We start from the raw sequence: 11226 nt of genomic DNA, 5'->3' as shown, positions 1-11226 counted from the left end.
TTCACGTGTACAAATATACATATATGTGTACAGAAGATAGGTACATATAGATTTATCTATATATATGTGTACACATAAAGAGAAATGGTTAGTACTGGTTTGGTCTCTGTCGCTAAGTGTATTTTCAACGCAACGACAGGACGACGGGGACCTGAAATGGATACCGAAATGAACTTGTTCCCAAAAGCTCTTTCTCTCTTGTTCATTCATTCATTCATTCATTCTAACGAACCAAGGTACACATCCCATCGGGATTTCCGACCGAATATTACACGTGTGATTTCTCTGTCCCCGAGCTATTCGTTACAAAAGTGCGTAATCGAAAACCATCAGCCGGGTTAATTGAAATATTTTTCATGTTAAACAAATCCCCCTAATACTTTCAGATTATTTATATTTTTAAATAATTTATAAACTATAAATCATAACAATAAATCATAAAATAATACTAAGCTCAATAATTTTAAAAATATAAACGCTAAAGAAAAATTTTAAAAAACTTTTGAATTTATTCGTGCATCATTCACTTGGACAACAATAGCTTGCCACCCCGCAGCAATTTCTCTTTTACTTTCTTTACTTATTCGCGACCTACTTCCTACTATCAAAGAACCATTTTCAAACCAACCCTCGAAAAAACCCCACTCATCAGCCTTGTAAGCCATCACACAGCTTCTCTATTTAACCAACTTACTAAATATAATAACAATAGTCATACTAAAGAACATGCCAGCCTTTTATTCACTTTTCGGTCACTTACATCCAGCCACTGAATTTATATAAATAAATTCCTGCTCCTTAAACTGAATTGTTCTGCAGGACTAACGATACCTCTATTTTTTCGGCTAGAACACAATCACCCAACAAATAAACTTGCCTGTAATAAAATTAGCCCAACTAGTTTACTAAGTTGTCCGAGGTTTATGGACACAGTTGATTAAGCACGTGATCATGGAATACATTTTTTTACGGACCAGAATTTAAATAGAAGCAAATTAATTAACGTCCTTAATTTTATGAATAATTAAAAGGCTTATAAACTTAAGTCTACTCTACAAAGTCACTACTCCGGTTCTTTCAAAACGGATTTTCGAGTCTTTTGATGGTGACCGACAGGTGGAGCCACGGATATAAACACTAATTGCTACGAAAAATAACCGGGCAGGGAAACTGACCAATAGAAGAAATGGATAAAAATTAAAGTCAAGTTGAATTCTTGAGTCAGTAAGCTGTTAAGAAGCTTTGGAAGTTGAAAGCCCAGTTTGGAGGCAACTAGTGCAGGAGAATTATCAACTCGTGTATCATTAGACCGAAACAGAATTTGAATTAAGTCCTTTCGGGCTTAGTAACAAATAGTTTTTCATCAAAATATTTGCAGCAAAGTTTCAAATTTCTGAGAAATGAACATGAAAGTAGAATTTGGCCATTATTTGATCAATTATTACTCTATTTCATTGAATTTCATCATCACCAGCCGGTATTTTGGCTGCCAAATAGTCGAACAAATCAAACTCGCCAGATATTTTCCGCAAAATCTCCCCCAATAGTTGATTATAATTAAATTTTATAAATAATTAAATTCTTTGTGAAACTATTACGGGAAAATGAGATCAATGATGAAAGAAAAAAAAACCAATACACGAAAATAGACGTCTAGACCACGGATACTCTGTTCCAATCTGACTCCATTGCCTAACGCAATTGTCTGAGACGTCTTACAGAGCAATCTCAGCAGCGCAACCTATTTTATTATTTTCTAGCTCGAGTCCCCAAAGTCGTCGACTTGCTCGTCTGATTCCTATTTTCTATTAATGTAACTGCACAATGTCTTTTTATAAAATTATTCCCACGACAACTCGAACGTCCAGCAACAATGGAACTTTTTTATATCCTTATCTATTGTAACGACAAAATACGGTAACCCCATTTGTCGATAAAATTAACGAGCACGTCAATCCACCTATATATCTTTATCTTTAATTCTCTATCTCTATTTATATTTCTATCTCTACCTCTACCAATGGAATACCAGTGGCAGAATCATTATCTAGCTTTGTATCTGGACAAACATTAAACAAGGACAAAGCGTAGTAAACTTGGCGCTGGTTTTGAATGCTAACAAATGCGCATAACTGCTAACGTGAATCCTCATGTTTATGCATACATATATATACATATATACAACACATACTCGTATCGGAGTTTATATGCGCACGAATGAATGCATTCGACACCAATTAACAACATTATTCAATCTTTATATTTTTAGTTAGAAGTGAAAAAAAAGAGAATTTAAAAATGCAGACAGAAGCGAGCGCGAAAATTCAGATGTACATAGCAGTCAGAGCGAAATATTTTAAGTAAACTCTTGTTGAAAGCAATTTTAGCATGTGTTACATCTGTATCCAGCTGAAAAGCAACCAAGTAAACCAGGGAGAGACAAACTAAAATACGGTAGACGAGACACCAAGGTATTGTGTCTTCTGGTGTGCGTTAAAAATTCATCAAGCTAGAAAACGAACGAGGTGACGCAATCGGAAACTTTACTAGTCTCGACTCGAATTCAATGCATATCCATGAGATACCTTTTATATATAACAAAATGGAAACACGGAAATGGCATTGTATATACGGAATACATCAAATAAATAATAATAATGATGATAAAAAAGGAATAAAGTAAAAATGGCAAGCCTGCCATTGATATGGACGTAAAAAATATAAAAAATATGAGAAATTGTAGAACAGCTCCAAGTCTCAGAGGTAGCACATTTCTTAACAGGTCAAACAACTTTTTCCTGGCGATTGAACCAACTGGACTATCTATCCAAAAGTTTTATTTATAAATCAAAAAAACCCGACGTGATTCTGTTGGCGCCCGACTTTTTTTTTCGAATCAAATATATACAACTCAACAAAATAAAATTATGAGTGTTTTGTTTTCTGATTTTCCTTAAAATTTTACGGTAGTAAACATATTTTTTTTTTTTATACTATAGGGGAGAGGAGGCAGGGCGGTCTTTTTAAACCCTTGATACTTATTTTCACTTCATTACGCTGCGTCCATTAAAATTGAAAAATCGAAAATTAGGGGCAAAGTGGGCCCTCCAAAAAATTTCGGATTTGATATTTTTTATTCTTTACACGTGTGATATTTGCAAATAACTAAAACAATTGTATTTTAATAATATAAAAGTCATTTTAATAGTCTGCTACGATATAACTTTAAAACGTAACTTTGTGTCCGCTATATTTTTAAAATATCGAAATATGAGCATGTTGCATCATATTATAATAATCTACGATGGCAAACTTTGAAATTAAGGCGGGAGTTTTTTCTTTGTTGTCTAGTTTATAAAATATTGTATTTGAATAAAAAACAACTGCTTTCAAACAATTTTTGTGTGCTAGAGCCTCGTTTCCGAAGAGGTGATGTCCGTCGTGATTATTTAATATTACCAAACTGTCACAGCATGAAGTATGATAAATCATTTTTAATGAGCGCAATTGGAATATGGAATGAGTTACCTAGTACTTGTACGCAAAAGTCCACATTCAATGAATTTAGGAAAGCGTGTTATGATTATTTCTTGAATAAGATGATTAATTAATTAATAACGAATGAAATGAAATGATTATATTAGAATAAAAAACAAAAAATTATTGTTATACATTTATAACATTCATATATTGTTGTACATGTATAATTTAAATATATTATTAAACTTTTGTATTAATATCGTTTGTTTAACCACTATATATACTATTATATAAAATTATGTATTTTGGATGGCCGCAAGGAGTTACGACTCCATGGCTAATTAAATAAATAAATAATAATAATAATAATAATAATAATAAACGTAATTTTATTGTCTTTAACTTTCTTAATAAATTATATTTAATGAACAGTTTGGGTGGTCTATTTTAGCCCTCATTATATAAGAAATTTCTGTAAGCTTATTTATCCGTCCAAATTTATTGGCGCATAAAAATTTTTGAGGGGTCCACTTTGCCCCCATATTTTTTAAAGTTTTGAAAATTTTGAAAGGGCCTACTTTGCCCCCAAACACCCACTTAGTCCCCTCCTCGCTTAATAAAAAAAAGTTGATTATTAGTGAAGAAAAAAAATTCAAATTTTGAAACAGAAAAAACCGCGAAAAATAAAAAATATTCTCCAGTGCTCGCAGTCAAACAAAAGATAAATAGAGTTTATTAAAACCCACATATTCCCATTATTTCCTAACCGTCTGGGTTATTTCCCAACGATATACATATAAATTGAGCGCAAATGTTGCGATTTTAAAATATTTGCATAGTATTGTTTAAGATATATTTCATCCACGATAGTGTAAACACACATAATATTTCTTCGACAATTTATTATGGATAAGAAAATAAGTATAGTACAAATATTTAACCACAAGGGAATTTTGTCAGAGAAAATAGTAAGAATAGAGAAAAATATCCCCCTTATATCTCCGTGGCAGAGCTAGCTAGTACTTAGACGCACCAGAGATAACGTAATTTCCGTACAATTCCCTAGAGTCTATTTCAGTTCGTACAAGGGGCCACAATATATCTACACACCCATACATTCATCCATTAATACGCACACATATACATATTCCTACAAAGTCTGCACTTGACTCGCGCATTGTACATCTCACATAATACGCGAACGTTCATTTGAACGTAACACAAAAATTATTTAATTAAAATCGCAAAATGCATAATAAGACGATTATGTAATTAAAAGAAAAAAACCCAACCGCTAATTGAAACAAAATATCCAGTTAATTAAACGTCTGCGTACGGAATAAAATTTACCATATTCTGTGAATTAACATCAAGTTACATATTCACCTTTACTGTTGCATTAACCGGACACAAAATGTCGTGATACATGTACCGTGTACATATATAAATGCATTGTCCAGCAGCTACACTAGGAGCGTTGATCTCTACTCGTTTCCACATGTCCCCGAGCTCATGCCCAGGATAATCGGATCTGTCGATGCGTTACTGGGCAAATGACTTTGGTACGTTCCCGAATCCACTTCACCAGCTAGCCACCCACTAGCGCACCCACTCACACATTCACATATCTACCCATATATCCATCGAACATATATGCCGACCCGGTGAATCATTATTCGACGCGTTATATACGCAGAAACTCGATTCGCGTGTCGGCTGTCGTCATTTCCAACCAGAAATCCAACTGAGTAAAACCCTTTTATCACACTATTCATCCATCTATCCCCTATATCCACCAATCCACCTCTCTGCCTTCCCAATCCACCCGCATATATATATTTAAATATATATATATATATGTACATTTACATATTTACATAGATAAATACGTATACACATTAAATTACATTTAGCATATCAGTACAAATGCTAGACTAGTTGAATTTGTAATTAAGGAAATGGCTATAAATTGAAAACAACCACAAATTATGGGTTAAATATATTTTAAAGCTAATTTATAATCTTTATATGTCGGCATTATGAACACGCATTTTTTAAATTTCGTTTATTATTATTCGTATTAATTACAAGTCCGTGGGGTAAAAACGAGAGAAATAATATGAGGGAGAGTTGTCACGCTACCTGTGTCTCTCTAATAAATAAAAATAATCATATATAATACTATTTTCAGAAAATATACATACATTAATAACTATATCTGTTTTGAAAATAAATAATAAAAAATTTCTTTTCTCCCTCAACTTTAAAGCCGCAAGATCCATTAATTTTTTCCATCTATAATTGAACTTACGGTAAAAAAAGCTGCCAATTCATCTAAAGAGCTGTTTAAATTTGATAAAAAAAAATAATAAATACAGTGACAGCTCTCCCTTTACCCTACTGCAAAATTTATATTATAAATACAGAGAGATAGCGGTGGCGTATGGATTGTGTGTATTATCAACGGACTATAGATTGATATTCCTTGCAGGATGATTCACCAGCTAAATCCCATATATGAAAATCCCCCGTATCCATACGGTAATGGTGTTGGCGATAGTGGTGTGTGGTGTATTTCACTTCAAAGTCGCCACTATTGGATTTAAACTCATTGGCCTGACACTCGGATGAAAACACAAGCTGCGGACAGAGTCGAGGTTTGCGTTTGACGAACAGACCGTGGCACGTTGGCCTAGAATGGATTTGCGTTCATTTTCGACGACTGACTATGGTCTTTTTGGTATATATATATATATATATCTACAAACATATATATATGTAGTTATAGATGTAAATGTCCACATATGCACGTACATAGTCAAATATACGAGGGGACTACGCTCTATGTAGCACTCACCCAGACTACCTCCCTTTTCCCCGACATTATATTTCATCGTAGCTCATCCACTACACGCTCACCAGTCACCGAGATAGGAATGAGAGTACACGGTAGCACAGGGATCGATACTTTATCTTGTTACACCGGGTAACATCAAAGAGGACAGCATCAACTTTTATTAGCTGATAATTATTAAAATGAAACTGATGGAAAATTTATATATATACATATATAGATATATATCTGGGCCGTTATAAGGAGCGCCCTTAAAGTCTGTAGTATGACTTCCAATAGGATTATCTGTACGCGCGGCTTTCATCCTGGCTTTTATTCACCTACTTTATTTTACAAAGCTATACCTTTGGGCATTCTCCTTTTTCTTTTATCCAATTTAAAATTTCTTTTTTTTTTTTATTACTATTATTACTTAACTTTATTTTTTTATAATAACCTCATCTCATTTTAAAACTAGAGCAACATTTTACTGAAGATAAAATATACTTTGAGATACAGCAGTTACCGAATCGCCGTCAGGACATTTTACACCTGGTGAATTCCCAAGTTTACGAATAAGAGAGCATGAAAATTTTACGGTGTACAACGTCAGTTAGAATTATCACTTGCCTAACACGAGTTGTAGTTAAAAGAGAACCAGAGACACTGAGAAATTCAGATAAAGAGACGGAGACGGAGACACCCGGAGTTGTCGTCTTTCTGCGCTAAACCAAATTATCTATTATTTATGCTACCCAGGATCCTATTAATTAATATTTTAATTACCATATCCCTCTGCTGGGGAAATTGGCACCTAATTCTAAATTTCATTAATTATATAACGTCACTCTATTTTATTTTCGCTGGTAAATTTGAAAAATTACCACTGTAAAAAATTTAAATAAAACAAGTGGGTAACTTGTTAATAAACTGAATTAATTATCTTTTCAAATTGAATTTAATGACGATAATCGATTAACTTGTCAATAAGTTATGTCTGCAGGTATAACCGGTGATTTACATTTTAATTAAAATCCATAAAAAATTTTACCGCTTTTACATTCTCAAGTGATGCTGCATTTTGAGGTTCATTCTCGATTGTTTCCTCTCTTATTACTCCGACTATTTATAAAACTTTTTCATGAATCATATCCATTATACAGATACTCCAAAATAATTGGATAATGTTAACCAATTAAATTCCATTTATTAAAACCCAATAAAACAATTAACTACTTCGCTCAAATGGAGATGCTTATTTTTAGATTTCATCTCATATATACATATATATCATGTACTATCAAGATAGGCATTGAAAAAAATTCTCAACAGAGGGAAAAAAAATTTTTTTATCTTCCATTGTTCTCTTGGACCAAATGTTCTCACAATTCATAAAATTTTACTAAGCATTCAATTGAATTTGTCTTGACAAGCACATAAAATATTAGCTAATCAATAAAATCCGTGAAGCGTAAAAAAAAATGTTTTTTTGTCAATTGTCAATTGTCAAGCAATCATCAAAGTGGAACTTCCCTCGACTCGATTCCTGCTCCCCTTTCTGACTAAATATCATAGCTGGCTGAGTTAATAATTTTATTAAATACAAAGCCATGTTCGTCATCAAGTTTCGTGATCCGACAGAAAAAGTGAGCAAATACATCAAGTATCAAAGTAATCTAAAAAAAAAAAAATTCACCCAGAAAAGGGTTTTAATTTTACGAGAATAATCCAACGGTATCAGAAAACCAGACGTCGAAAAGCTGTACGGGACGATAATCGCAGCAGGAACCTTTGCAGCGGCAGCAGCCACCGTTAGATAGGAAAGGGATTAGGAGGGTCTACTCTGGTGCTGAGAAAACCGGGTCGGTCAAGCCGGCATGAAATACGAAGCTTCGGAAGAGATCATTGGTGTGATAGAGTAGAGTTGCCGAGGCACATAATTACCAATTGCTTCTGATTGGCATGATCATCTTGCTTGTAATCCACCTACACGTCTACCCGCTAAATACATATATATCACCCGTCTACATCGACATCCTTATCCGCATCCATGCCCACATCTACATCCACACCCAAACGAAACTAAGAAACTAAAATTGGATAAGTCCTCGTGTATCAGCAGATCCAAGTCCAAGTCAGATGCAATTATTTGTGAGCTCTGTAATAAGTAACAAACCATAAAATCCAATCCTATATTTAGGACCGGACTACAATAACTGAAATGATATAGAACAACCATTGATTGGAAACAATAATATAGGCAGTGACCTGACGTGAGAAACAACAGATGTGTTGGGTAATTGAATAAATAGCAATAGTATATGTATATTCTATATATATATCGATGTAATATGTATATAGCGGTATAAGGGAAACTGCTAAACTTGAAAGCTATGTGTAGACATTAATTTAGGTCCAAAGGTGTTGCTACCAGCAACAGTTCAAGCGAGAGGTACAACCTGATATTATTGGGTGACAGCAATCGTGGTAATTACTGTCGTCCTCGATCGATCAAGACCTCTTTACCCTATTCCCGGTTTCACTTCTCTCCTCTCTCCCTCTCTCCCTCGCGCTACTTGTCCCTCGCTCTACATAAACTACTAGCCCCATTCCCTTACTACCTTACAACCACCCTGCCTTCATCACTACCACTATAATCTATATACAACTATATAACTATATAACTACATAACTATTCATCATCTCAAAAGGTACTAGTAACCAGCAAACACCCACTTCTCAACAAGTATTTCAATGTGCTTTGGACTTAAATTACAGTGCGCTTCATTTCATCGCTCGGAAACTTTTAGTTTGTTGGTTTGGTTAGTACATGTACTCGGTAAATTAAAAGGAAATTCAATATATTTGTTACAATACTATTTATACTGAACGAAATAATATATAACGCGGTATTAATTATATGTAAGGGGAAAAAATGGCAGCCGAGAGGGAACAGATTAATGAAAAAATGTTTTTAATATTCTGATCACATAAATCAGTTTGAATTTTTATTTACGGAAAATTTTTGAAATGTAATGAAGACTTTTTTCAATGTAATTTTTGTTTACGGAAATCATCAAAGTCATTTTCATTGAAAGTTATTGAGAAAAGAAGCAATTGAAGAAAAAATTTTGATTACTTAACTTCCATAAATTAGTAGAAATTTTTATTAATGGAAAATTTTGAAAATATAATCAAAACTTATTTCAATCTAATTTTTGTTTACGGAAATCATCAAAGTCATTTTCATTGAAAGTTATTGAGAAAAGAAGCAATTGAAGGAAAAATTTTGATTACTCAACTTTCATAAATAAGCAAAAATTTTTATTAATGGAAAAGTTTGAAAATGTAATCAAAACTTATTTAAATGTAATTTTTGTTTACGGAAATCATCAAAATCATTTTCATTAAAAGTTATTGAGAAAAGAAGCAATTGAAGGAAAAATTTTGATTACTCAACTTCCATAAATTAGTAGAAATTTTTATTAATAGAAAATTTTGAAAATGTAATCAAAACTTATTTAAATGTAATTTTTGTTTACGGAAATCATCAAAGTCATTATCATTAAAAGTTATTGAAAAAAGAAGCAATTGAAGTAAAATTTTGATTACTCAACTTCCATAAATAAGCAGAAATTTTTATTAATGAAGAATTTTGAAAATGTAATCAAAACTTATTTAAATGTAATTTTTGTTTACGGAAATCATCGAAGTCATTATCATTAAAAGTTATTGAGAAAAGAAGCAATTGAAGTAAAATTTTGATTACTCAACTTCCATAAATAAGCAGAAATTTTTATTAATGAAGAATTTTGAAAATGTAATCAAAACTTATTTCAAGGTAATTTTTATTTACAGAAACCATCCAAGGCATTTTCATTAAAAGTTATTGAAGAAAGAAGCAGTTGAAGTAAAAATTTTGAATCCTGGTAAAATCAGTAAAATTTATAAAACAAAAACTAAGAAATTGAAAAGTCCTAAAATTGAGAGATGGAAAAATTTTACGAAAATCGTCTTACGAAAACGAAAAATTGTTAAACTTCTAGGGATTAAGTCCGGAAATTAAAACGAAACAATTATTTTAGAGTAAAAATGGAAGTTTTTAAAAACTTTTTTCACTAGATAAATTTTCTAAACAAGACACTTTTGCATTATAAAGGCATTAATTCCATCGTTGGGTACTTTGGAGGTCGGAAAGCCTTTATTGTCCTAAGAGTACTCGCACGAGCTTGTCAAGGTGTTATTCCACCTTGTATGCATACACTATTTTGTCTAAATGGATGCCTGTTGACAAGAGGAAGCGCTGCTAAGTCTAGAGTCTTTGATGATGTAGTCAAGTTTCGAGTAGGAGATTTGTCTTTTTTTCTTCACAAAAAAACTTCAATATAATCTCGCTATTTTATATAATGAATTCCCGGCAACTCTTATGCGAATTCGCAACCACTAAAATAATTATGAATCTAAAGTTAGTCGAGGTCTAATAACTTTTTGATTTTCTTCAAACCGATAAATTAAAAAAAAAAAATATTTTGAAAAATTGCATCTATAGATTTTTTAATTTTCTACACGTGCATTTTTTTAGTTTTTTTTTTTTTTGCAATTGATCCTTGAAAAAAAAAATCCGAAAATTTTAAATTGTCTGCTAACTTCAGTTGAGAGTGAATGTAGCGGACAAAAAAAATTAAAATTATAAATAAATAGACTAAATAATTAAAAAAATAAAATTTTAAAAAATGCACTTATTAATTTCAAAATTTTCTAAATGCGCATTTTTTTTAAATTTAATTTTATTAATTATTTACTCTATTTATTAATAAGTTAAAATTTGTCTGTCTGCTACATTCACTCTCATAACTTCAGGATCACAAAATAATAGTGTAATTGAAAAAATAAAACTAATAACAAAACAAAAC

The sequence above is a fragment of the Microplitis mediator genome, chromosome 3, assembly GCF_029852145.1.
Source record: "Microplitis mediator isolate UGA2020A chromosome 3, iyMicMedi2.1, whole genome shotgun sequence".
Lineage (NCBI taxonomy): Eukaryota > Metazoa > Arthropoda > Insecta > Hymenoptera > Braconidae > Microplitis > Microplitis mediator.
This window is presented reverse-complemented; position numbering follows the sequence as displayed.